This window comes from Lycorma delicatula, chromosome 2, assembly GCF_047948215.1.
Source record: "Lycorma delicatula isolate Av1 chromosome 2, ASM4794821v1, whole genome shotgun sequence".
In the NCBI taxonomy this organism is placed as follows: Eukaryota; Metazoa; Arthropoda; class Insecta; order Hemiptera; family Fulgoridae; genus Lycorma; species Lycorma delicatula.
In genome coordinates, this window is record NC_134456.1 from 48,544,527 (window position 1) to 48,571,610 (window position 27,084).

The 27,084-nt window shown below is 31.9% G+C and overlaps 1 protein-coding gene and 1 pseudogene across 4 annotated transcripts in view; both read right to left on the minus strand.

Annotated features, from left to right (window-relative positions):
* Positions 1 to 27,084, minus strand: part of LOC142318776 (coiled-coil domain-containing protein AGAP005037) — a 1,329,051-nt gene that overhangs the window by 861,400 nt on the left and 440,567 nt on the right. The window lies entirely within an intron of this gene.
* LOC142319800 (cytosol aminopeptidase pseudogene) lies at positions 19,207 to 23,238 on the minus strand (annotated as a pseudogene).

The following is a 27,084-nucleotide window of genomic DNA, read 5'->3' on the forward strand; positions in this document are numbered from 1 at the left end:
TTTTTGATTTAGTATTTTTTGATATTCTGCACCAGAGAAACGAGGTTCATTAATGCGTCTTCTGAGAGAATGCTTCATGACTTTCTCTTCTCTAGTTCCCCACCATAAATACTGACAAATTCTGAGTAAAATATTAACACCATTGGTGCTTCGGGCTTTTTACAACATGACTTACTTATTCTCACCTTCAGCCATCTATTTTATTTTGTTCCCAGTACTTTTCCATTTATCTGACTGTTCTCGGTTTTGCAGGGTCCATTTTACTCTTGTTTTTTTCTTCTGGAACCTTTCACATATATTGAATTTTTGGCTGAAAATGTCTCTGCCTATGATTTTATGTGTTATGAACTTTGCTTCTTTTAGATTTTCTTTGACCTATGTGACATACCCACTTGGTAGTGTTCTTTCAGTTCCTTTCTTGGTCACAGATTTCCCTGGTCAGTATGTTTTCACCCATTCTCATCAGGTTCGCAGATAACAAGTCTGAGTTTCCAAATCATATATAATAATTTGTCTATCTTTCAATAAATTTCATGATTTTTAATAGTTTAATACTTTCTTGCAGTCTTCTGGTCCTTTCCATGATTTCAAGAATGTTTATATCTTCTGGTCTATGTTATGGAATTTAATATTTACAGTATTTGTGTCTTACCATTGTTTCAGTGTTTTGTAATGCCTCGGTTTCCCCATCTTTGTTTCTTGTGTGTGTGTGAGAAAGACGGACATTCCGCTCCTGGTGCCTGAGGCCGTTGCTCACGTTTTTAGTGATTACGGCTGACGGTCATGTGGGTAAGTAATAAGTTGGTAAGTAGTTGTGTGTGTGTGTGTGTTTTGTGTACTCTGGGTGAAATTGTGGAAATTTAACTTGGAGTGCACTTTGGTGGATAAGTTATGTCTTATGTTGGCTTTATTGTATGAATTTATAAATGTGTGTGGTACGTCTTAGTAACTGTTAGGTGTTTTATTTTTTCTGGATGTTTTCTTCCTTTAGGTATTTGTGGTGTGCAGTGTGTGCATGTAGTGGTCTGGTATGCATGATGTTTGCTTGTGGAGACCGAATGTGTGTGTGGGCCTTATCCCTCTCCTGAAATAATGCTTTATTAGTGGTTTCCCAGGTGGTGGGGTAGCCAGGGGTTGGAGGTTTAGTAGTCAGTAGTGTGCAGGAATACATACGTATTTTCTGTAACTGCTTTGGCCTGTTAATGCGGTTCCTCCACCTCAAAAAAAGGGTACTTGAAGCTCTTTTGATTTTACCATCTTGTGCTAAGGTGTTTGGGTGCATTTTTATGTTTGTTATTATAAAATCTATTGCTTTTTTTAAAGATATTCATACATCAATTTTTTTTCAATCATTCCTTCAATGTTTCTTAAATCTTTGGCTATGATTCTGAGGATATTTGCCTACTTTTGGGTCCAATTGTTTCTCAAACTGTTTTAGGATCAAACTGGACAGGATCTTGTATGTCATTGATAATAAAAAAGCATATGTAGTTATTGATATCTTTATTGTACCTTTTTTAAGTAGTATAGGAATTAGGGCTAGTTTCCATTCTTATGAGTTTTTCTGCTTTCCCTGTCCTTGTGATCTAGCACGTAATTCTTGTATTGCAGTATTGTCTGCAGCTTTCCACATTTCTACCACTATTGAGTCTTCCTGCATGAATTGTTATTTTTGAGTTTTCTGATTACCATTTTGATCTCTTCTAGACTTAATACATGCATGTGTACATGTGAATTAAGTTTGTGTTTGTTGTTATTGATCTCTGGAAATCATTCTTAGGGTCCTTTAATCGAGTAGGTTTTCAAAATAAGATTCCATAATTCTCTTTGTTGCTGGTTGCTGCAAACCACTTTCTCATTTGATGCATAAGCTCAGTGAGATGAATTTAATTAATTTCTATTTAAATCCTTGATAATATTCTCTGCAATCGTTCTGAAGTTGTTTGTTCTAGAAGATTGTTTTCAAATTTTTGATGATTCTTGTTTGTTGAATTTTTATTTTTTTCTGTTTTGTTTGTATAACGGTTGTTATATGGCTGTAGTTTTTAGAGAACAGCTTCATAATTCGAATGATTCTTGTTTGCAAATAAAATTTTGAAACCCTTCACCATTTTGATAATTTCATCAGAATTTTGACTTAAATGATAAAATACGTCTTTCCATACAATAACAGATATTTGAATCTTTGATCCGGTTCTGTTCTGAAGAAATATTTACATGCTGTGGGGGAATAAAATTTAAAATTTTCCAACCATGTACCAGGACCATTTTCCAGGACCAGCACTTTGGGTTACATAAATAAAAACTTTGCTATTAATTTTGGTGTGTAATAGTCTATTTCAACATTTCCTCAGAAGAAATGAATTTTTTTTTGTTAGTGTCTTAATAGACTGACTGATACAGATACTTTTTCTGTCCTGTCTGTTTTTGTAGGGATTGGGCGATGCTGGTGGCTAAGCAATTGAATGAGGAGAATATAAATCAGAATCATGAAACTGTAACTAAAAGTATTTATAGAAATGAAGTATTCTATTACAAAGTTATTTTGTATATATGATTGTAATTATTAAAACAGACAGGTGAAACAGAAATGAGGCTTTGCCAGTTATATATTTTTATAATTTTACTTGGAATTAGTTTTAATTTGTTCCTTTATCTAATTTATATGATTATCAATAAGCTAAACAAACTCAAATTAAAAAATAATTTTCTATGATAAGCATATTTTATGAAATACTTTCAAAATTTAAAATATCTACTTTACAACTGACTTGTAGCTAAATAATTTTTGGTTGGTTTTGCTTTAATGTTAATTTTTTTTAACATGCTTCCTTTTCACTTGGCGTTTTCAAATGTATTTTTTCGATTTTTAATTTTTACCCTTTCTATTGTTAATGAATTCTGTTTATTTAGATTACAATAAGTTTAAGGAAGGATAGTATTATAATTCCGGTTTATTATCATAAAAAGTAAAAGTAGTCTGGTATACTCGTACATCAGACGACAGAAGTCGTGTTTAATGTTTTAAACTTTATGACACGGAGGCACAAAGTGAACCGATCCTTCTTAAACAAGTTTAGAAACGTGTTGTCCAAGGTACGGGAATTTCACTCAGTAGTATTGAAAAAATTTTAATTAAAGCAAAAAGTAATCCTGATAAAGAAGGCTTTAGCACTTCTAAAGAAAATCTTAACACTAAAAAACTAAAATAAAATCATCGTGGATAACGTTGATAAAAGTGAAACGATTTATAATTTTCACGTTGACCAAAGTGAACGCATTACTTTTCGATAGCTTCTATCGGTCGTAAAAGAGAAAACCAATTTTCAAGGAAGAATTATTAAAGTCATAGTGTTCAAATGGAAAAAACTATAGATAACAGAAAAATTTTAATGGAAATATCAGCAAATCGGAAACTGAGGCTACGTTACCTAAGCGATATTAAGGACAGTAACCAAAACAGACCTATAATTTACACGGACGAATCCTATGTACGTGCCAGTCATATGAAACCGATATAGTGAAGTGACGATTCTAACCGTAACCTTGCTCCTTCTATTTCTAAAGGCAAGCGTGCTTGCAATATACATGCCGATTCCGAAAATGGTTATGTCAAGAACGCGTTTCATATAAATCTGGTAACAAAACAGGAGATTACAAATTTGTTAATTATCAGCGGTGGATAAAATCACAATTAATTTCTAATCTTCCCTCTAACTCAGTCATCGTCATAGATAGTGATTCGTACCGTAACGAGCATCAGAACCGCGCTTCGAATTCGAACACACAAAAAGCAGACATGATCGATCGGCTTACACAAAATAACGTGTCACTTACGAGTATAATATTGAAATCAGAACTGTACAGTTTAATAAAACCGTATACGCTACGTATTACATTATTTAAAATCGATTCAGTTTTAGTTGAGAAAGGTCACGGTGTTTTGAGATTGCCTCCTCATTCTCCGGAATTAGAGTAAAACAAGTTGGGGGGTTTTAAAACAGTGACGTAAAACAATACTTTAGTTTTAAATTAGATGATACTAATACAACAGTACTTAATTTTCTCGTTTTTCAAATAATACTATTTGAAAAACGAGAAAAATCAATTATGAAAGCCAAGTGGAAATCAAGGTGCGACCACGCCAAGAAAATAGAAACATGTTATTTGTCTGTGGAATCTTTAATTGATAATCCCGCTATTGAAAATGTTAATAATGTAAATGGCGATAACGGCAGAATGGTTATTACTTCTTTTACTGCCGATAAATTAAATTTTCCCCAGTAATGCGTGGTTTGCCTGTTTTAGCAACTAACAATGAGATATTGTACAAAGCTCAAAGTTCGTCATCGTCTTGCTTGGAAGAAGATTATACTGTTAAAAAGTAGAGTATTCAAGCTTTAATTTTTTTATCCATCTCTAAGCCTCTTGGTTGTACAGTTAAATTAGTTAAAATACAATCATTTTTAATCATAAAATATAGGTGTTCTTTTAATTTTTTGTACTAGTGTAGTAGGTATTTAATTTTAGTTTGAAATATCAGGAAAACATAATTTGTCTTTTTTTAATCAGCCATCGCCTTCCTAGACCGCCTGAACGCCCCCAATTTTATGCGGTCCTCAACCGCCCTTCCTCTGAAGGCCTCCAGCGTCCACAAGGGAGCGTTCTCACTTTGAGAACGAATGATCTAGATCACCAGGCCAAATTTGGTTTTTAATAAACGCACACAAAAGAATGATAGCCGGACAAAGATAATCGAGGGGAGCTGTCTACTTTAAAATCTAGAAAAGAATAAATTAAATCAGTTTAACTACGCTTTGACCAATCAACATCCAAACGATAAGATGCTAACCGTCACGCCCAAATTAAGCACTTCACTCAAAATTGAAAAATCAGTTAATAAAAAACATTTATAAACATTCATTTCATTAATGTTAATTTTGAATTAATGTTTATTAACACACAATCTAGTATAAAACCTTTTTTTAATGAAAAGGCTTAATAAAGCAATAATTCAGGGACAAAAGTTCAGAATACTTTTTATTAAAAGGCTACGTTATCTGATAACAGCTAGTGCATTATACACGGAAATCAAAATTTATACCAAAATACTTATATTTCTTTGTCTATCGTGCATTAATTAACAATTACTATCCTCTTTTTTTTAGCCACCGTAAAGGATTACTTCAGAGGATAAATGAGGATGATATGTATGAATATAAATAAAGTGTAGTCTTGTAAAGTCTCAGTTGACCATTCCTGGGATGTGTAGTTAATTGTAACTCATCCACCAAACAACATCGGTATCCACGATCTAGTATTCAAATTCGTATAAAAGTAACTGCCTTTACTAGGATTTGAACCCTAGAACTCTCGACTTCGAAATCAGCTCATTTGCGATGACGAGTTTACCACTAGACCAACCCGGTGAGCAATTACTATCCTTCTTTTCTTTCTTTTTCCTGTTTAGCCTCCGGTAATTACCGTTCAGATAATACTTCAGAAGATGATATGTATGAGTGTAAATGAAGTGTAGTCTTGTACAGTTCAGTTCGACTACATTATACATTATGTTATGGGTACGAAAAAGATTTCCGCTCGATTAGAGCCGCGTTTGTCAACAGACCAAAAACGCATTCCACTGAACACTAAGACTTATTTAAATGTAATTTTACAGAGTTTCTTCGGAGTTGTATAAATGTAGTTAACATGGATTCACCATTACTTGCCAGAGACCAAACAGCAGTCCAAATAGTGAGAGGAAGGAGAGGAAAATGCGCCAAAGAAAACGAAAAAGTCTCGTGGCGTGATGCACATAGACTACTTGGAAAACAGCAAGACTCTCACTAGGGAAAATTACGCTTCAATGGACCGATTAAATGGTGTATTATTCAGGGTATAAAAAACCACTTATTCCTATAAATCAACAGCAAATACTGTCAAATTAATTATTTTTAAATAAATATTAAAACCATTTATATACGTTTATGAGATTGGTCAAAGTTCCTCAGAGAGAGGATTAAAGAATGTTAAACTGTAATTTGCAACTTGTCCCGATTGACTGACTCATCAAACTGTAGAAAAAAACACTGTAGATAAATTGATGAAATCTGTGTACTTGTTCTTCTTACGGTTTAACCGCGCACTAAAAAAGGATTTTTTGAAATTCCGAGATTAAAGAATTAAAATGGAGTAACAATGAAATTTACTATTTTTTTTTAATTTCTCGGTAACAAATGAAGATATCACCTTGAGTTTTGGTGTGTGTAATCTTCATATGAATATCTAAACACTAATTTAAAGATTTTTTGAAATTCAGATTTTAAGGGGTTAAAATGAATTTTGATATTTTTTCGATACCCGGCTATTTGTTTTAATTTCTCGGTAACAGATGACGATATAAACTTGATTTTTAATGAGTGTAGTTTTCATGTAATTATCGAAAAACAAATTTCTAGATTTTTCGAAATTAAATCTTGCAAAGGATGAAAAGTAGTAAAACAAATACGTACAACGATTGGAAATTTTCCTCATTTTCGACCATACTAAATGAGATATTCGGTAGATTTGGGCTTCAAATACTCTTGAGATAAATATGTAAATAAATTTTCGGGTTATTTGAATGTCGGTTTTTTAAGGGATGCGATCGTATACGGCGCGACGGCTCAAACAATACAGCCACTGTTACAGTATGTGTAGCTGCACTTGTGCCTTCGGTTACTTGAGTATAACACATAAAAGGAAAGTACGGTAATGAAAAATTTTTTTTTAAAAATACGAAATGAGATACGGTCACCTCTTATTGCTGTTTTTCGGGTAACGCTAAGAACCGGATAAAATACATTCTTATTGTACGAATAACTAGTTAAAACTAATTTTTTTTTTAATGGAGGCTAACTTTTGAAACACACATTCTAAGATCACTCAACGTTAGAGTTCTGTAGTGACCAAACTGTTGCTCTAAAAAATTACACTACATTGTAATTTTTATAAATATTTAAATTTCGTAAAATAATTAGATAGAACTTCTGAATAACTAAGAGAAAGGATGCAAAGTAACAGAAAAAGTACCGTAAGAGAACTTTATAAAATAAATTAAACGTTTAAATTCCACGTTAAATAAAATGAAAATAATTTTGATACAACTTATTACATAATTTAATTTTAAGAATATTTCACATTATTTTTTCCTTTTCTTTCCTTGTATTACAGAACAATTTTACGCGTCTTAAACAGCAGATGCAAGAAATATAAGTAAAGTTGTAACTTAACTACCTTCGACTTGTTCACTATCAAGCTTTTTAAAACTTTCTTTGTGAATTACACCAAAATTATTACGGTATAAGAACCAGAACTTTAAAAACACAGCTATAAAGAAGGAAGCCGTATTTCCGAGGTCATTTTTTTCTCAGAGAAAAAATCTCCACGTGGTGTATTTTCTTTTACTTTATTCACATTGAGAGCTACAGAAATCGCAGATGTCGTCAAATACAACTTCGTTAATGACGATTTTTTAAATTATAGACAATTTTTTTAATGAATTTACAGAAATAAATAATTAAAATGTTAGGTCAAATATACAAAAGCTAATAACTCTTTTTTAAGCGATAAACTTTAATTTTTCGATCATAGAGACTAATTGTTAATAAACGTATTTATAAAAGAAGGATCAAACGAATAAATAAAAAGTCGACAAAGGATAGCATAACTTTCTCGATTTTGCCCCTGACAAATTATTATTTCAAATAGGCCATACATTTTTAAATATTAATGATGTAATTATTCAATATTTAGAGTACAGTTATGAAAAATATAAAAATAATCGTACAAATGATATTTTCGAAGGAGCTGTCTGGGAAGAGGGTCAAGGACCTACTTTGCTTACGATCTGGAGTCTCCTGAACACGATTCTAAATTGTTTATATACATACGTATATGTAAATATGAGGGTATGTATAAGATTTTATCGTACGCTCTGCCGGACGCAAATCAAAAACGATTTTGATGAAACTCGGTAGAGTGTTGTTAGGAATACAATGCAGAGCTAAAACAATTATATTCACACACAAACCTAAATATTTGTGCCAAATTTCAATTTTTTTGAACGGGTTCCCGAATTACGTGCCAAAAACTGTGTTTGGAATATACTCTCACCACGAAATTCAATTGACTTAAAACTTCGAATTTTTAATAATTTGATAAACTAATACTGTAATAAACGTCAATTTTCTAGTTGTGAAAAAAGGATAAAAAATGCAAAATTGCAAAACTACTTTTTTTTAAACTTCTGGGACCACCGTTAGGTATTACTTCAGAGGATGATATGAATGACAATCTATGTAGCGTATGAAAATGCAGTACCTGACCGGGATTCGAACCCGGGACCTCCGGATGAAAGGCCAAGACGCTACTACTCACGCCACGGAGGCCGGCTTCTTTTTTAATTTGTCCAAAAATAATTAATTCAAAAACTGCCCAATACGCGTATGTGTACACATCTTCCGGTAATTTCTATACGATGCTTCCGTGTTCTTTTGCAGTAAGAAGTACTTTAAACGTCAACACTTCTAAAGATTAGTTACCCAAAATTTTACCTGATCGTTAAACTTTCCTTTTATACCAAATTAACGGCAACAATAATATTTAGTCGGAAAAGTAAAAGAAAAAAAAAATTGCTCACCCGGCGGGTAGTTCAAAAACCAGGCATTCTACATACAATTGAACGGCAAAAAACATTATTTTCATCAGAGAGACAATTCAAATCCTTTAAGTCATAACGTTCTCTCCTACTGAAGAAAAGAGAAATTAATGATTTAATTAACAAGAAAAAAAACCAGAAAAACGGAGAGGATTTCTTGTTTGTTTCATAAAATTTTACTTTCGAGAGTTATGCGCATAATCGGCTACTGCCAAACGAGTTCTGTGCGAAAACATTAAAACGTTTCGGCTACGATAAACATGTAGCCTTCTAACGATGACGCCTTGATTTTAACCATGATAATCCAACCGTAATAACATTTTTCTCAAATGAAGCTTAATTTCACTCGAGTGGATACATAAATACGCCGAATGTGACTGGCCGAAAATACTCATGAAAAATGTTGGAGTGCGAAGTGCGTCACAAGATGTCAACGGTCCAATAATCTTTGAAGAAACAATTATATTGTAGAAAGTTAATAAGATCCTGTTTCGGGTTTTTCAAATCGAACAGCAACTTTAAAAATTTTAAAAAAGATAGGACACGTCTAACACTACAAATATCGATGAATGCAATCAAATAATTCTTTGGTAAGAATTGATTTATTTCATTAATTGATTGGTTGATTGATTCGTCTTGTTTTAATGAAGATATCCTTGAAACACAACTTCACCGCAGAGGAGGAGTACATTCTAAACGCCCATTTTTGTTAAAATAAAGAAGGAAGTTACCGCTGATATGCAGGATGAACAATTTATAAATTATTTATTTTGAAAATATCTATTTCTATTTTTATTTTTAAAATATGTATTTTATTTATTATGAAAATATCTATCAAAAACAAGATAGGGTATAATGTTTAACAATCGATATTGATATTGCAAAGCTGTTTTACTAGATACAACTACCAGCAAAATCGGAAATGAGTTGAGTTCACAGTGTACCGACTAAATTCTGCAGGAACTATATTTTAATTTAGAGTGTTATCGTTTAAAATACAACTGATAAAAAAACAAACAAGATAGAAAGATTATTTTATAATTAAATATTTACTCTTATATTTACAACTGTTTAATTTAAATTAAAAAATGAAAATAGGATTTTTTTTATGATTTCGGTCGTAACAATTAAGTTATTGTAATAAATAAATGTTTCAGGTAATTATAAGAGCGAGGTTAATCACAGTTAACATGCAAAATGACCGATTAGTAACGCACTTCATGCGAGAGACAGCTCGCAGTAAATTATCATTTGAATATAACAGCTATACTTGCAGATGTTGGAAGATACTGTCTACCCGACGTTGCAAGAAATTAATAAAATAATTTAGGTTAAAAAGGGTGTAAATCACTTACTGGTTTCGTATAAAAATCTAAAGAGGTTTATACAACCAGTGTAATTTTATGTAATTCAATAGAATTAGGTCTAGATGAAGACTCATTTTTTATCTAAATTTTGCGTTCCATTTTTATCATATTATTTTAATTTCGTAATATTAATAATAATACTAATGGTAATTGTACCTTTTAACAAGATTCGTATGTTTGTTGGATAACTGTGACAAATAGTATTCAGTTTTGGTGTCAATAAATATTTTCATATTTGATTTAAATCTACGAAACCGATTGATTAACCTTTATCAATATGTATCCAATGAAATTAATAATAAATATATAGACACCTGTTGCGTCATTAAAATTACAACTCCTAATCACATGAGAACTAACCGATACAACTGATTACGTTATTGCTTTACTTTCACTGATTTACGATTGAATTATTTCCAAATAAATTGTGAATTGATACAAATATTTGAATAGGTAAACATATCTTTATTTTATGAACGAATTATATTTATTTCTGCATAACGTAAATACAGTAACAACTTATAAAATCAGCCCATACTGATGTTAATAACTTAATGAAGTAAATATAATGTATATAAAATTTAATTTTAAAAAACCCAATGAATCAAACGTCTATATTAAAATAAAATAAAGGAAAAATTAATACTAAGATGACTTTCTAAGACAAATTAGTACAACCTTCCCTTCACACTTGGAATAGATATGCATTCCATAGGTATTTCTTTTTACGCACTGGAATTTTTATTAACAGGTTACAAAACCTCACAAAACTTTTTTTAAAGCACGTATAATAAACATTATTAAGAATGAAAGTATGAAGTAAGTAATGAAAATGTTTTCTCCATAATTTTTTCAAGTAAATTACTGGAAAAATCATTATCACATCAACAATTTAACAGCTAAGAGATCCCATGTGGAGTATCACCGAGTGTTAGTAATAAATACCTAGTTGTTTTTGCTATCTGATAACTTAAGGAAGTAATATAATTGATTTTTACGGCCCTAGAAAATGAGATATCAAATCGGATCTCATGGCCTCCCATTGGCGCATAATTTTTTTTACTGTATTAATTTAATACAATAGGAATAAATATATAAGATATAGATTGCATATGTCAATATCTTTTGTGTTAATTATACTTAATCGAATGGTTTCTTACTTAAAATGATTTATAATTTACCCGTTGCTATGAGATTCTTGCTAGAAATAATGTAACTGCTCAGTAATTACAAATAAAGTACTTTCATAAAAATACAACAGATTTATTGACTAATAATTATTTACAGAAAGAAATAATAATAATTTAAAAAAAAAAAATAAAATAAAAAAAGAAAAATTTTAAAATTTTAAAAAAAGAAATAAAATAATTTTTTTTTTTATAAAATTAAAAACTTATGAATCAAAACTATTAAAACAACTCGAAAAATATAACATGTATTAGGATAAGTTATGTAATAATAATTACTATGAACTAATAAAGAAAAATTGAAAAGAAAAATGTCCATTTTGCTTATTTTGTATACAAAAAAAAGTTTTGACAATAGAAGAATGTATGAACATACCGAACATGTAGTCTGCACGCTTGGAATGCCACCGAGATACATGCAATACAACGGCTCCTTTTAGCTTTTTATTAATAAATAAAAAGCTAAATTTTAAATTGTATAAATACCAACGGTTCCAAATGTTAAGAAAATTAGACCTAAAATAAATTTCTATTCAACGCTAAAATTAGAAACGAAATAATGGAAAATTCCAATCTGTATTTCATTTTACTCGAAAGAAAATTAATAAATTCACTTTCTTTATTTTTCTTCAATCTAAATAATAATAAGATTTACAACAAAACTGTTTTAAAAAGTATAAAAATTAAGAAAAACAAATACACCAATGTAAGAAGATTAATAAAAAAAACTTCATGCTAATTATATTATAAATTTAAAACTCATTTTACTTGATATAATTTGTGATAGGTAATCCCATGTTACAGCCCTTGCTAAAACAAAGAATCGCAACCTTTGTTAAAGCATTTACCATTTCTGGAAAAAACAAAGTTTACTAATTTCACTGATTTCGCAATTTATCTGAAGCCTCGTATGTACACTGTCTGCCTTGTTTGGAGGTCATTCCCCCGTTAGTACAGTAATTCTGGAATTCTTATCAGTAAATTTTATAATTCGCCACGTGAATATGGATAAAAAAGTTTAATAGCATTCATATTTACAAGGCAGGGAGAATAGTTATAAAGAGTGATTCAAAACTACAGGGCAATCTCTCGGGAGCTGATTATATAATTAAAAATAGGAAAAAAGTTAATATAAACATACGAGGTGTGTGAGAAAAGTAATGAGATTGGTAACCCTGCGAGCAATCTGGCAACTTGTGTCTACCGGTCTGTGCTAGACCGATTTGTTCATCTCTACTACATGTTCGGTACGAGTTTCAACTCCGTTCAGCCAACACATTATTTTTGACAGTGCCATTAGAGAAGTTGTGTTTTTGTGTGTTACGAAAATGGAGCATCGAAATTTAGAGCGACGTTGTGTGATCTAGTTTTGTGTTCAAACTTGGGGAATCCGCGAGTGTGACTTTTAAAAAGTTGAAACAGGCCTATGGGGAACATTGCTTATCAACAGCACAAGTTTTCCGCTGGCACAAATCATTTTCGGAAGGCCGAGAATACGTTGAAGATCAACCTCGCTCAGGGAGACCTTCAACTTCAAAATTCGACGAAAACGTTGAGTGTGTGAGGGTTCTTGTGAGATCAGACCGTCGTTTAACAATAAGGATGATGAGTGAACGGTTAAATTTAAACATTTTCACCGTAAATCAAATTTTGACAGACGATTTGGACATGCGAAAGGTCTGTGCAAAATTGGTGCCGAAAAATCTCACAACGGAACAGAAGGACAATCGAAGAAACGTGTGCGTTGATCTTCTTGAGAGGATTGACAACGACCAAGAATTCTTCAATCGTGTGATCACAGGTGATGAATCCTGGATATCTGAGTACGATCCTGAAACAAAGAGGCAAAGCGAAGAGTGGCACACTCCGTCATCTCCTCGACCGAAAAAATGTCGAATGAGCAAATCAAAGATCAAAACCGTGCCGATTTGCTTTTTTGACAGTAGGGGTATCGTGCATAAAGAATTTGTTCCCCCAGGACAAACTGTCAACCAAGTGTTTTACAAAGGTGTCCTTGAAAGCTCAGGAAAAGAGTGATTCGCGTGAGACCAGACACTGCAGACAAGTGGATGCTTCATCATGACAATGCCTCGTGTCACACGGCCATTTCCATCACGGAACTTTTGATTTCAAAACGCATTCCCACAGTTCAACTCCCCTATTCATCTGATTTGAGTCCTTATGACTTTTTCCTTTTCCCGAAATTGAAACATGTCTTAAATGGACGTCAGTTTGGAACTCTGAGAACATTCAAAAGAATGTGACCGACCAGTTAAAAGCCCTACCAGTTGAAGCCCCAGGCGCTGCTACCAGGAGTGGGAACGACTCCGCCGGTGTATAGCTACCCAAGGGATCTACTTTGAAGGCGATAATATTGTTATTTGAAAAAAATAAAAACTTTGCTAAGTAAAAAGTCAGTCTCGTTACTTTTCTCACACACCTCGTAGGCCCGAAAACCTTTCGTTAGCGAGTTACGGCTAGCGAAAGATTTCACCCGAATTTCAGTTCTCTCGGTGAAATGAAAACTTCCTGAAATTCTGGGAAGGTAAATAAATAAATAAAGGGACGAATTTAGTTGTTTGTTATGGTTTTTGACCTGAAAATATTACAAAATGGTTTCCAGAACAGTACCTCCATTACTTTTTAAAATATCTGACGTAAAACACAAAAATTGGGGGTAACTTTCAAGCTTTATAACTTGTCAATCGAGTGATTTTATTACGATTAATATTACAAAATAAAATTTTTATCTTCCAAAACAATGTTATGATTATTCCACAGAATTTGAATTTTTTTAAAATAATTTTTGCTCTTCATTTGGCTTAACACAGTAGTACTTAATTAGGATAATTACGTACTACAGTAATAATTTCTATTATTTTTATCTCTGCATTATATCACGAGAATATACAGCCTCAATCTAAAGGTAGAAATAAGAGTTTTAAAAATCGTGCATTAAGTTCACCAATTATAAATGAATCAAGAGAATTTAATGACCACTTTGTTGTACTCTCAAACAAGACATAATTATGAAGTAAATGTCATTAAAGATTACAAAATTTTACAAGCAAATATTCAGGATCTTGACAAGACACCTAGCTTTCATTTTGTTTCAAGCATTTGATGATCGCTCTATTCTTGATAAAAAAAAAATTCAGTTGGTTTAACGCGAAACGTTACAGACCTTGAATGAAGTTCCTCCGAGATATACAGACCGAACAATTTATCTGTAGAGTTAAATGGTTTTTTTTTTAACAAAACTGAAAGTCTCCAATGGAAAACTTTAGTTCTTTCATTTGGCCACTCTACAGATAAATTGGTCGGTCTGCAAGTCAGCGAGTCATTTTTAGTAATTTATATTCCCGGCTGGCTTTTGCGGGGGCTGAGGATGACATATTAAGTTTTTATACTTTTTTACTTGTTGATTTTTATTTTTTACATATAAATATTGTCCAAAATACACTTATTATTGCTTAAATCGATCTATCTCGAAAACTCTAAACAAAAACACACGAATCATCGCGCTATCACCTCTAAGTCGTGAGCTACACTGAATAGAAATGAGCGAGAGCGCAAATTTTGTCTGATATGTGCTGTGCCCCCTTTCCATAAACCCGCTCCACAGTGACGCAAACTCAAGTCATATCGGCGAGCTGACTATGTAAGTTATAAAATGACTCCGCATTTCCGTCTCTGAGATTAATAATTAGGGAGTTATTAAGGCAGGACGATACAGACACTTTCGTTAAGGGGTCCGTACTACCGGTTGTCAAATGGGCAGAGTCCCGATCTGTCAAGCTAATTTGCATTCATATAAAAAAAAAAAAAAAAACACAGTAAAAGACCTTTTAGTTACGCTACAAATTTCTGTTCTGGTACCCGTATGTTTCGGTGTGATTTTAAGGACATTTACATCAAAATATTATTTTTATTAAGTTATAATACATACTTCTATAATACATCTTGCTATCAAATAACTTAAGAAATTTTGGGATTTTTTTTTAATTGAACATTTTCAGCGATCGCCTTGAAAATGAAACACTTATCGAAGAAAGTGTATGTAGATTTTCATCCTTAAATAAAGAACGATGCAGAACAGTAATTATGCAAGTGACATCCCACCAGTGATGCAAACTTTTGAAGGTACGTACATTAATGCTATTTTCATAATTTTAAAGTGATCTGAAAAGCGAGAACAACTTTAAACATGATCGATGTGTGCCAAAATTATAATAATAAAATATTGAATTTTATTAATAAAATTTTTTTCAAATTATATGAAGTTTCGGGGAAACAAAATTTCTAGCTCTTTTTTTAGACTGATAAAAATATCAGATGTGGACACCACATGACTTCCTTGTACGCCTATTAATTACATATACACATTATTTTTTTTAAATTTAAAGTACATAAAATTTCATTTCATTAACTCCTGATATTTTTTTTTTAATTTCTTTTTATTATAAAATTTTTATTTATTGTACTTTTTTTTGCAATCAGAGGTTAATAATTTATTAAATCAGAAGCTAAATGTATTAATAAATCAATATATTTAAATTAAAAAAAAGAGATGTAGTCGGATTTGTGCCTTCACTTCCCCTTCTAAGTTCCAAAAATTTCACCAATTAAATTTTTTTGACTATAACACTGGAATCAATGAAAGTAAGTGACACTTATGATATATCGTTGAAAATTTCTCAATGAGGGCATATTACTGCAGTTAAGAAAAAGTCCAAAATCCAAATATTTTGGATTTTGAGCTTTTTTGGATATTTTTGGTCCAGTCGATTACAATCAAAAGGGGAGGTGCACAGCTAGATGTTATAACAGTCCTAAATCCAAAATTTCAACATCCTACAACTAATCATTAATGAGTTATGCGAGATACATATGTACGTACAGACGTCACGCCAAAACTGGTCAAAATGGATATTTCCGTCGAAATCTGAAAACCGAAAATTTTCGCGATCACAAAACTTCCTTTACTTCGAACAAGGAAGTAAAAATACTTAACCGATATAAGGTGTAAATCTTTCTTCTACAAATATCTTAAGTTAGTATAAGCGAGTCATTTTACTAGTTCATTTTTATTTCAATAAATTATTTTATTATATTGCAATTTTAAAATTAAAACTGTACTTATATGACCCCTTCTTAACCCCTTTTCTCTTTTACACAACCAAAATGCATTGTTCAATGGTGCTAATACACTTACTGTGAAACAGTAACAAGTTTATTTTTAATTTTACTTATTTGAATACAAAATTCACAAGATATTTTTATGCACCCTATGAAGCATAATAAATTATTTTAAAAGTTATTAGGATGAAATTTTTATTTTTTAATCCCCTTCTCCGCCCAACCGGATATCCAATTAAGTATAACTCAGTTGGGGAGAGCGTCCATTTACTCTAAGGAGGCGTCCCCCGCCCACCGGTAGTACGCCCGGCACGACAGGTTAGCCTCCCCGGTCTCGGATCTTTACTTCGTTGTTTGCCTGCCTCAATTCCCCGCCTCAGAGATGAGGTCTGGCTACGCAGCCCCCCACCCCCTCAGCAGGGAACCGGGTCTTATGCCACACCTCAAACCGGCGGCACCGACCCCACCGAGTGCCAGGGCACCCGCAGAGCCGACACCGCCGGCCGGGACTCGGGTCATTCTTTTACCCAACTTCTCCCCAGGAGTTCCCTCCCTTCTCAGGAACCCGCATACCTCAGCGTACGGGCCCTCCACGGAGGGACTGTCCTCCATCCCTACTACATTCCCCTTCTTCTAGGTTCTTCTTCCTTAGATTGGAGAACTTCACCCGCAAACCTTCTAAACTAATTCCAGTTTACATCACTGAACACCAGCCAGTTGATTAAAATACCCGGTGTTAGCCTGTTTGCAGAGATCTCACTTCTGTTGCGCGCCCATCTGGGACAAACAAAAATAGTATGTTCAGCGTTGTCTATCTCTTGGCAGTAATCACACTGCGGTGTAGCCCTTTTTCCGATTTTATATAAGTACTGACCAAAGGAGCCATGACCCGTCAATAATTGTGAAACATAGAAGTCTACATTGCCCCTTCTTTTACCTTTCCAATCTCTTAAGTTAGAGATTAGTCTTCTGGTCCAATCCCCCACGTTTTAGCAAGCTCATGCATTCTGCCATTCCTGATCTATAAAAACTGCAACCACATCTCTTGACAGTCCCGTAAATCTTAATGTACGCCCTTTGACTTGTAGATCAATAGGGGGGACCTCAGTCAGTATACACAGTGCATCATATGAAACAGTCCTGTACCCTGCAGCAACCTGTAAGTCGATGAACGCTTCTTAGTTTCATTTTGTTCCTCTGGATGTTAATAACGTCTCCCCATACCGGGGCCGCATATAGTATCGCAGACGTAGTGGCTGCAATTATCAACCTCCTAATCTCCATCCTTGGTGCACCGTGGTTATGAAAGAGACCCCTCAGAGCCTTGATAGTGGGGGTTACCCTCTTATCATATCGACAAGGTTCCCGAATTTTAGGCTTTTGTCCAGTATAACTCAAAGATATTTTGCATTATTGATCTCTATAATTCGTTCTCCTCTAATGACTAAGTTGATATTCCTTATCAGTCTTCTTCCAGAGAAAATTATACAGCTAGATTTCGTAAGGGATATCTGCAGCAAGTTCCTTTCTAGCCACTCATCTATTAGACTTAAAGCCCGATTGGCTTTTTCCTCTATGTTCCTCTATGTGTAAGTACGAACTTAAACTAGCAATGCTAGAGAAATTCAAAAACTGTAGTTACTACTTTTTAGTAGTAGTCACTTTTCCCATTTTTTAATTTTTTAAATATGTTCAAACCAGGCTTTGAACAGTTTTGTTAGAAAATACTGGAGATGCAATAACATTTAAGACTGGTCAAAAGCCTATTAACTACTAATTTGTTCACATAATTTGTGTCAAAGAATTTTAATGTAGCTTATTTTACCATCGGAAAAAAATCAAGAGTTAAATTAATGTTAACCAGTTTACTACTGCTGCAAACTATAGCATGAACCCACTGCAACAGTATTTGTTTTGTAAAATAATCATATTTGTTTATATTAAACCATTTATATCAAATTACACCCTAAGAGCTATGTATATGTGACTCTGCTGGTTATGCTCTTGTCTCTCAAGATTTTCTTAAATAGGCACACCAAATGATTAGGCTCATGTGAATGGATTTATAATATTTTATGAAAACAAAATAATGACAGTAGGTGTAAATTTTTTCATGCTGAAAAACCAGAATTGTTTTAATTCATCAAGCGAATATCAAACAAAAGGGATATAAAACTGAATATCAAACAAAAGAATTTTTATAGAATATATATTTTGGGTACACATGGGTACACATGTAAAAGCCATTCTTGATCTGATGAACAAAATCATAAATCTGGTGAATAAAATCACTTTCATATATTAATATGAAAATTAATAAGAATGAGGAGAATAAATTAAACTGGATCCCTGAAAATTCTCAAGAGAATTAAATTATAGAAATTGATTCTTCTTAACACAAAACATTTTTTATATTAGAATATTTGTTTTATGTTAAAATATTTCCATACATTTTTTCTGGGGAATCTTGCAGATAAAGTTTCTTCTTTTGGTTAATTTTTAATGCAAGGCAGTTGACGTGGAATTGTCATGTTCATAGATTGATTAATGTTTATAATTTTTAAAATATATAATTGATAATTTGCTTTAACAACTCTACAGCTAATGAATTCCCAGTATAAAGAAGATCAAAAATAAACCAAAAGTTTTATTATGTACACAACAAGAATTGGTAACAGTTCACAATACAATTTTAAAACAGAACAATGCACAAACAATTTTTTTAACAGTAATCATTTTGAGACAAATCACAAAAACAGAACTTTACACAGTTTTAGACAATTACATTTTTCAGTTTAAATAACTTCTGCTTACATTAGTTTGATGGCTGAATTTTACATGGAACATCTTTCAGTAACTTGCATGTAGTAGAGGGCGAGGCTTCAACATTTTTCTTAGGTTTAGCACTATATAAATAAATAAAAATTGATAATGTTAAAAGATTTATTTAATTGCTTAAAATGTTTTATACAAACACTTTTTTGTTTTCATTCACTCAGAAGGAAAGAAATATCCTTTAATATTATTGTAATATTGTAAAGTACATTCCAGTTTTTAAAATATTATCTCAAACAATTTTTAAAAAATTAAAATAAAACAATGTAGCTTAATTAACAAAATTTTTCTCAAAATTGAGTTTGAAAAATGGTTACTTATCACCAAAAATAAAATAAGCAGGTAAATCAATTTCAATTGTGTGGTTTTTTTTTTAAGAAGTGTTAGTTTTTTAGCTCTGAAATTTTATTTTCAAGAAACTTTTGCTATGTAGGAAGTATATTATGCTGCATCTTTATTATTCACTGGTTTTTTTTTGTCTTCAGTCATTTGACTGGTTTGATGCAGCTCTCAAAGATTCCCTATCTAGTGCTAGTTGTTTCATTTCTGTATACTCCGTACATCCTACATCCCTAACAAGTCTAGTATATTTCAAACATTGACTGCCTGCACAATTTTTCCTTCTACCTGACCCTCTAATATTAAAGCAACTATTCCAGGAGGCCTTAATATAAGGCCTCATTGATTTGCCACAACACTCTGTCACTATCCACCCACCTGATTTAACATTCTCCTATAGCACCACATTTCAAAAGCTTCTAATCTTTTCTTCTCAGGTACTACTGTTCACTGTATCTGGCTTTAAAAGATAGTTTTGCCAATGCGTAATTTTACAATGGTACAAATTTAACTTTTATTTCACATATTTTCATTGGAATTCTTTTTGAGTCTGATAATGAAATTTTGTGATTTATATGCCTATATATATATACATTCGTTAACCTCTGTTGTATAATTTGCAGCTTTATTTCTTTTGTTTTATTATATGTTGTAAAAATGTGAGTTAATTCTTTTTGTATTAAGGTTTTATGTATAATCTTTTGTACAAGATGTGGTTGCTAGTTATGTTTACAATTCCACAGTCTATTTTGTCAAGTTTTGTAACAAGAAAATTCATGTTAAAATTAAATGAATTTTAACATGAATTTAATTAAATTCATGTTAAATTCATTTTAAAACATATGTTTTTATTTTATGCAATATTTTGTTTGTTGTACTTTTTTATTTTACACCCCCCACTATTTTCACATAAAAATTACTTTATTATAATAGAGGAATAAAAAAACATTAGGGAAATATGTTGTAACTGTATAACTCAATAAAAATAACCCAATACATGGTGTGTGAGTAAACACACTAATATGCTCTTTTATATCGGCAGTTTTAAACTATCTTAATACATATTTTACTTATTAAAAATATAAGCAGGTTATGGTTATATAAGCAGGCGTGGGTTATGTCTGGTTAGATTATATTTATAATTTTTCTGCAAATACCTCCACACACCCTTTTGTAAATGAGGATTCTTCTATTTCTGGACTACCTACCCTTTTCAGGATTTTCTTTCATTTAACAATTCATTATTGCTTCACTGGACAGACATTAACCTAAGTTTGCTACCCTTGTTAAAATGATGGGTATAATAGATTGTGTGTTTTTCCAATGTTTTATTCAGTAATTATTATAAAACATGGTATATTAAGAAATTTTTATATAACAAAATGAGAAAAAAGTGAGGTGTAGAACAAAAAAGTTTTGCATACAAATTTAAAAAAAGTTAAATGAAAACCTATTAACTAAGTAATTTTTGTGTTAAAATGCATTTTAAATCAGAATATTTCTAAATCATTTCTTCAGTACTTTCAACTCTCTGCTAAATTTGATGATTCAAGTAAGAAGTGAACACAAATTTATTGAGGAAAATAAATAGGTGACTGTCAGGGTAAATAACATATACATTTGTATAGTTTAAACATGTTGTAATTTAAACATTTTGACATTTTTTAACCAGAATAAAAAAATTGCAAACTTCCACCAGAAGAAGTCTAAAAACAGCAGTATGAGATAGTCAAACATGAATTTGCAATCAACTGATAAACTACTGTATAATGGTCTGCAGGAAATTCACTGACAGCTTATTAACAAATTTAAGTGGTTTATGGATTAATAATGAATACTGATGAATAAATAGTTGACTGGACACAGTCATTAAATGAACACTTTTGTGCGACTACAAAAATATAAGAAATTAAGATATTGTGTTTAGCTAATCATAAATTACATTCTCTGGTGTTAAATTCAAACATGAAAATTTGATACACACATGCGCACGTGCATGGACGTATATTTGCATGTATGCACATTCAGGATCAACCTTTGTATAGTTAAGATTTCAATCAATCAATATAGTTTCAAAATAAACTTACCCCTTTTTTGAATCAGGCTGCTGGCAGGCGAACTGGGCTAAGAATTCAATTAGAGTTCTTGTTGGACGACCTGACATTCCTTCCTGTAAATATTGACAATTTTTGCCTGATGTTCTTGATACACCATAAATATCCATATGAATCCAGTCAGTTTTACCACAAAGAAATTGTTCCAGAAATGAGGCAGTCATACAAACACCTCCTAACATACTATTTGTTATTCTTAAATCAGCTGTCTGGGTGTATTTTGCTTTTCGAGCAAAATGATTCCACAGTGGAAATCTCCAAACCCTGTCACCTGTATGAATGCTTGCAATTCTCATCTGCTCCCAAAGTTTATCACTGTTTGTAAAAACACCAGTTGCAGCAGCACCAAGACCAGACCTCATAGATTTACTTAATGTTCCAACATCCAGAATAAATTTTGGGTTAAAGGTTGCAGCATATGAAAGAATGTCTATTAATGCTAATTTTCCATCTACATCAGTATCTTCAACTTTTACAGTAACTTCATTTAAACTTTTAACAACGTCACCTGGTTTCAATGATCGTGGACCAATCATGTTTTCACACATTGGAAGTAAAGCTCGAATATTGACTGGAAGTTGTAGTGCAGAGGCAGCACGTAGAGTTGCAATGACAGCTGCAGCTCCTGCCATATCCCCTCTCATTTCTTCCATTGCTTCAAAGTTTTTTAAACACAAGCCACCAGTATCAAACGTCACACCTTTTCCTATCAGCACAATGGGACAGACAGTTGGTTCACATCCATAATAAGAAGCTTCCAACAGTATTGGTTCTTCACATGATCCTCTAGCAAGAGCCAAAAATGCATCCATCCCCACCATTTTTAACCAATGTTTTATCTTCATTTCTAAATTAATCCCAGATACATGAAGTAGCTTAACTGCATGCTCTGCAAAAGTTCGTGGAGTCAGAAGGTTGGGTGGCATTTCACATAGATGACGTGCAAGATTCTGTGCTGCAGCTTTGTGAAGGCCAATTTGCCAACCGGTGAAATCACAGTCATCAAAAAGATGTAGTTTTGGAATAATTATTTGTTTCTCAAGTTTTCTGTGCTCTTGGTGAATCCAGATACCCATTCCTGCCCCTTCTGCAGAAGATTCTGCATGTCCAAAACTCTCTACGTAAATATTTTCACAGTTGCTAGACATTTGTAACTTCCGGCTTCCTACAGCTGATGCTTCTCTGATTTGTTCTTTGTGCTCATCTATTTGCTCTTCTTCATTATATCCGAGGCACTCTTCTCCTAATCCGACTACAGCAACACTGGAAAATCTTGGTTCTAGACCATAAAAGCATCTTACTTCATTCCTATGCAAAGCAGGTCCAGACAACGTTAACAAATCATTTAATCTTCCTTTACATACTCTATTATATGCATCTGCTGTTTTTGTGAATGTGAAGGAGCGGTTGTAGGGGTCTTTGGGATCATTGTATACTCCTAATACAAGACCTAGACTGTCTCCTTCACCTCCACAACTAGACTGCTGTGTACTTATAGTTCTAGTTCTAGTTCTCATCAGATTTAACCTTTTAAAAGCGTAACGTAATAAGAAAGACATTCTGTACTCACGTTTCAAGTAATTCAGATGAAAACTATACTAAACATTCATTCTACTCGGATATAAAATTTAAACTGAATTTACTGTTATTCAAAATTTTATTTGCACATAATTCATAAATAAACCTTCATTACCCAAAATAATTTATAAAAGAATACATTTACATTATAAATTTCTGTGGAGTACACAGAAATTTAAAAATAAATGTAAACTAAGAGTTCATTGAACAACCAAATTTTATTGTTGCATTGTACTTACTAATTGCTATATGAATTCTGTCATATGATTCATGTAATTATGAAATTTCTTGTTATTCTAATTAACATAACAGAAGTTTGAAAATACTTTTTTATCCTATTTGAATATTAATATTTGAGATTAAAAAAAATTCCTTAAATAGTTTCATTTCCCTTTTAGCTACATTTTAATCTAGTTTTATAATTATGTACTCACACATTGAGTGATTTATAAAATAAAATTAACTGATTTATGAAATACATAAACTTTACTTGCTGATGTATCTATGAGCGCATAATAATTGAATGGGTGCATTTTTAAATAGAAATACGAATTGGCAACAAGCATTTAAAAATTATTACTTAGTATTTTCAAGTATATAATTTTTTTTGTTAATTTAGAACTGGTGTGTAAATACATCACAAAAGAAGTAGAAGAAGAAGCCTAGTAAGAAGAAGAAGCCTAGTTGGTTTAGAAATACAGAGGTATCACTTTTTACCCATTGTTCATGATGCAGCCTGCAAAAAATAATTTCATTCATTTCATAATTATTTTATATTATGTTCAAAAATCACCAATCTTATAAGTTTATGTTCAGTTAGTATTATATCATTTTATTTTGTGGAAAATCATACCCCTAATTTCCCTTTAACATCGATTTCTTTTTGAAAGTTAATTAATATGTATTTTTTCCTGTATCAGTTAAATATACCATAAAACTCATCTTTTACAGTCTACCTAATAATATCTTTAACTTAGAATTGATATCTAGTAAAATGATATAAACCACACAAATAAGACTATACAATGGAATGTTGATCGTTAGCGTGATCAATAATTATAAGTCTAAAAACAATATGTTTTATTATCACTATATAATTCTTTTTTTATTTTTTATTTCCTTGTATGAAGTAAAGGAAGTATTGTAATTGTGAAAAATTTTGATTTTCAGATTTAAATGGAAATATACATTTTCATCTTACATGAATACATTTTTTAGGATGTTGCAATTTTGGATTTAGCACTGTTGTAACATCTAGATGTGCACCTTCACTTTTGATTGCAATCGACTTAACCAAAAGTGTCCAAAAGAGCTAAATCTAAAAAATTAGGATTTTGGACTTTTTCTTAACTGCAGTAATAAGCCCTCATTGAGAACTTTTTAACAATATATCATAAGTGGTACTTATTTTCATTGGTTTCAGAGTTATAGCCAAATAAAATTTTAATTAATGAAACATTTGGATCTTACAAGGGGATGACCGATTGGTTCGAATGACTTCCTCTCCATTATTTTTTAAATTTAAATATATTTATTTATAATAATATATAATTTTATATGTAATTTAAATATATATATTTTTAATTTAATAACCTCCAATTATATTTTCACTGTAAATAATAATTCAATAATAATAAAAAAACAATATGAAAAAATATCAGAAGTTATTAATGGAATATAATTTTATGTACTTTTCATTTAAAAAAAGGTATATATGTAATTTAATAGGTATACAAGGAAGTCATGTGAGGTTCGCATCACATTTTTTTTACAAATATTGAATGACTAATAAAGAAAGTAGACGATATAAAAGAAAATTACGTGTTACAAAGATAGAATCGAATAAAATGAATTTAACTGACACAAATCGAACTCTTATATTAATTCACCGAGATATTCTTCCAGTTCGGTACTTTCCGATGGACACAATTTTTTTTTTTAGCATTCCTAACGACTAAAAAAGGACTAATCAAATAAGGGCATTAGTAGAACGCGGGTTAAAAGGTCAAACCTAGAAAGTCAAATCACATTGTTTACCGCTACGGTCAAAGAGAAGGTAATCAATTTAAACAACAAAAACGCTCACATTCTTCAAGCATTTGTGTGTGTGTTTGTGAGTCTCTCTCTCTCTCTCTCTCTCTCTCTCTCTCTCTCTCTCTCTCTCTCTCTCTCTCTCTCTCTCTCTCTCTCTCTCTCTCTCTCTCTCTCTCTGTGTGTGTGTGTGTGTGTGTGCGCGCGTGTGCGCGCGCGCGCGCGCGCGCGCGTATTGCAAAAATCTTGTTGTATATTTAAATGTTATAAGTATTTCATAGACACTTTCATTAATTACAGATCAACCAATTTCCGCCATCAGAAATCGCATTATTTCTATTTGATCTTATTTTATAATCAAATAATACGAACACATTTATAATTATTTTTCATTTTTCTAAAACTTTTTTAAAATAATTAACATCTAATTTTGCAGAACTGTAGAACACATACCAAAACCAAAATACTACATAGACGTCACATTTATCCAAAAGGATTTCAATCGAAAGTTGTTCAACATTTAACAAAACCTTTAAACATTTATTTTTCTCAATAAGAAATGAATTTATTAAAAAATATTTAATAAAAAATTCAAAATCGCCAGGATTCCAACTCAAAATAAATGAATGAAAAATAAAGATCTAGTATTCAGTCGCTTCGGTTAGCATTACATTCGTACATTGAAGCAAAGAATCTTGTCCCAGTTCTTGTACAGAGTACCGATCTGGCAACTCGCGTCAGGTAGGAGCACGGCAGAGCCCGTGCGATTCTTACCAGGAGCAAAGGGCTACCTCCCATCGGTTGTGCAGGTACAGGACTATCTCGGTAGCTGCCGGGACCTCCAATCCTGGATCTCTTCGTTCGGAAGAGGGAGGAGATAAAAGGGAACTTGGTAAGGCAGATGTGGAAGCATCGCTTATCCCCAGCAGACAGGAGAGATGGGAACAATTGTCCTTAATATGTGACATGCTGAGACTACATTGAACTGCAGTATCTACTTTTTTAGTGAGTAGTTAAGATTCCATTTCTACATACCTACTTCTATACTGTATAAACGGGCAATTTAAAAAATTTTTTTTTATAAAGGTGATCTTCAACCTCAGCCTAATTAATATCAATTTAAATCTGTTTACTTGGTATTTGGTGATTGATATTAATTGATATTCCCATGTTACAGCACTAGCTTAACCAAAGGATATTACACAGTATTTGAAACTTTGTTAAAGCATTTGGCACTACTGGAAGAAACAGACTTCACTGATGTTGCAACATATCTGAAGCCTCTTATACACACCGTCTTGTTTGAAATTGCTCATTATTACTGTAATTCTGCATAAAAAATAGTACTTCTTAAAGAAATTTGTAATCTTATAACTCAGCAGACTAGTATGGAAACAATTTAAATGCAGTAATATTTACAGGGAGAGTAATTATACGGTAGAAAAAATAAATTCCATAGCATGGGTTATTACTTGTTAATCTCTAAACATTTAGAATGGAACTATCAGGAGAGTCACAATAAAAAAAATTAGAAAGGAAATTATGCATGAAATAAGTGTGTTCATGGATAAATTTGACCTTTTATCTTTGTTGGGAAAAACTTTCTGGAGTTCACTTGTTACTCCTAAACTGAACATGAGTTCTTATCCAATGACCAGATCATAACTGACAAGAAGAAAATTCACAAAAACCATCAGGTTATGAAATAACAATTTTGAAATCTTTAACACCTGTAGAGCTAGTATGTAAACTTAAGAGTATAAAAATGTAAATTTAAATTATAATTTATATTTCAA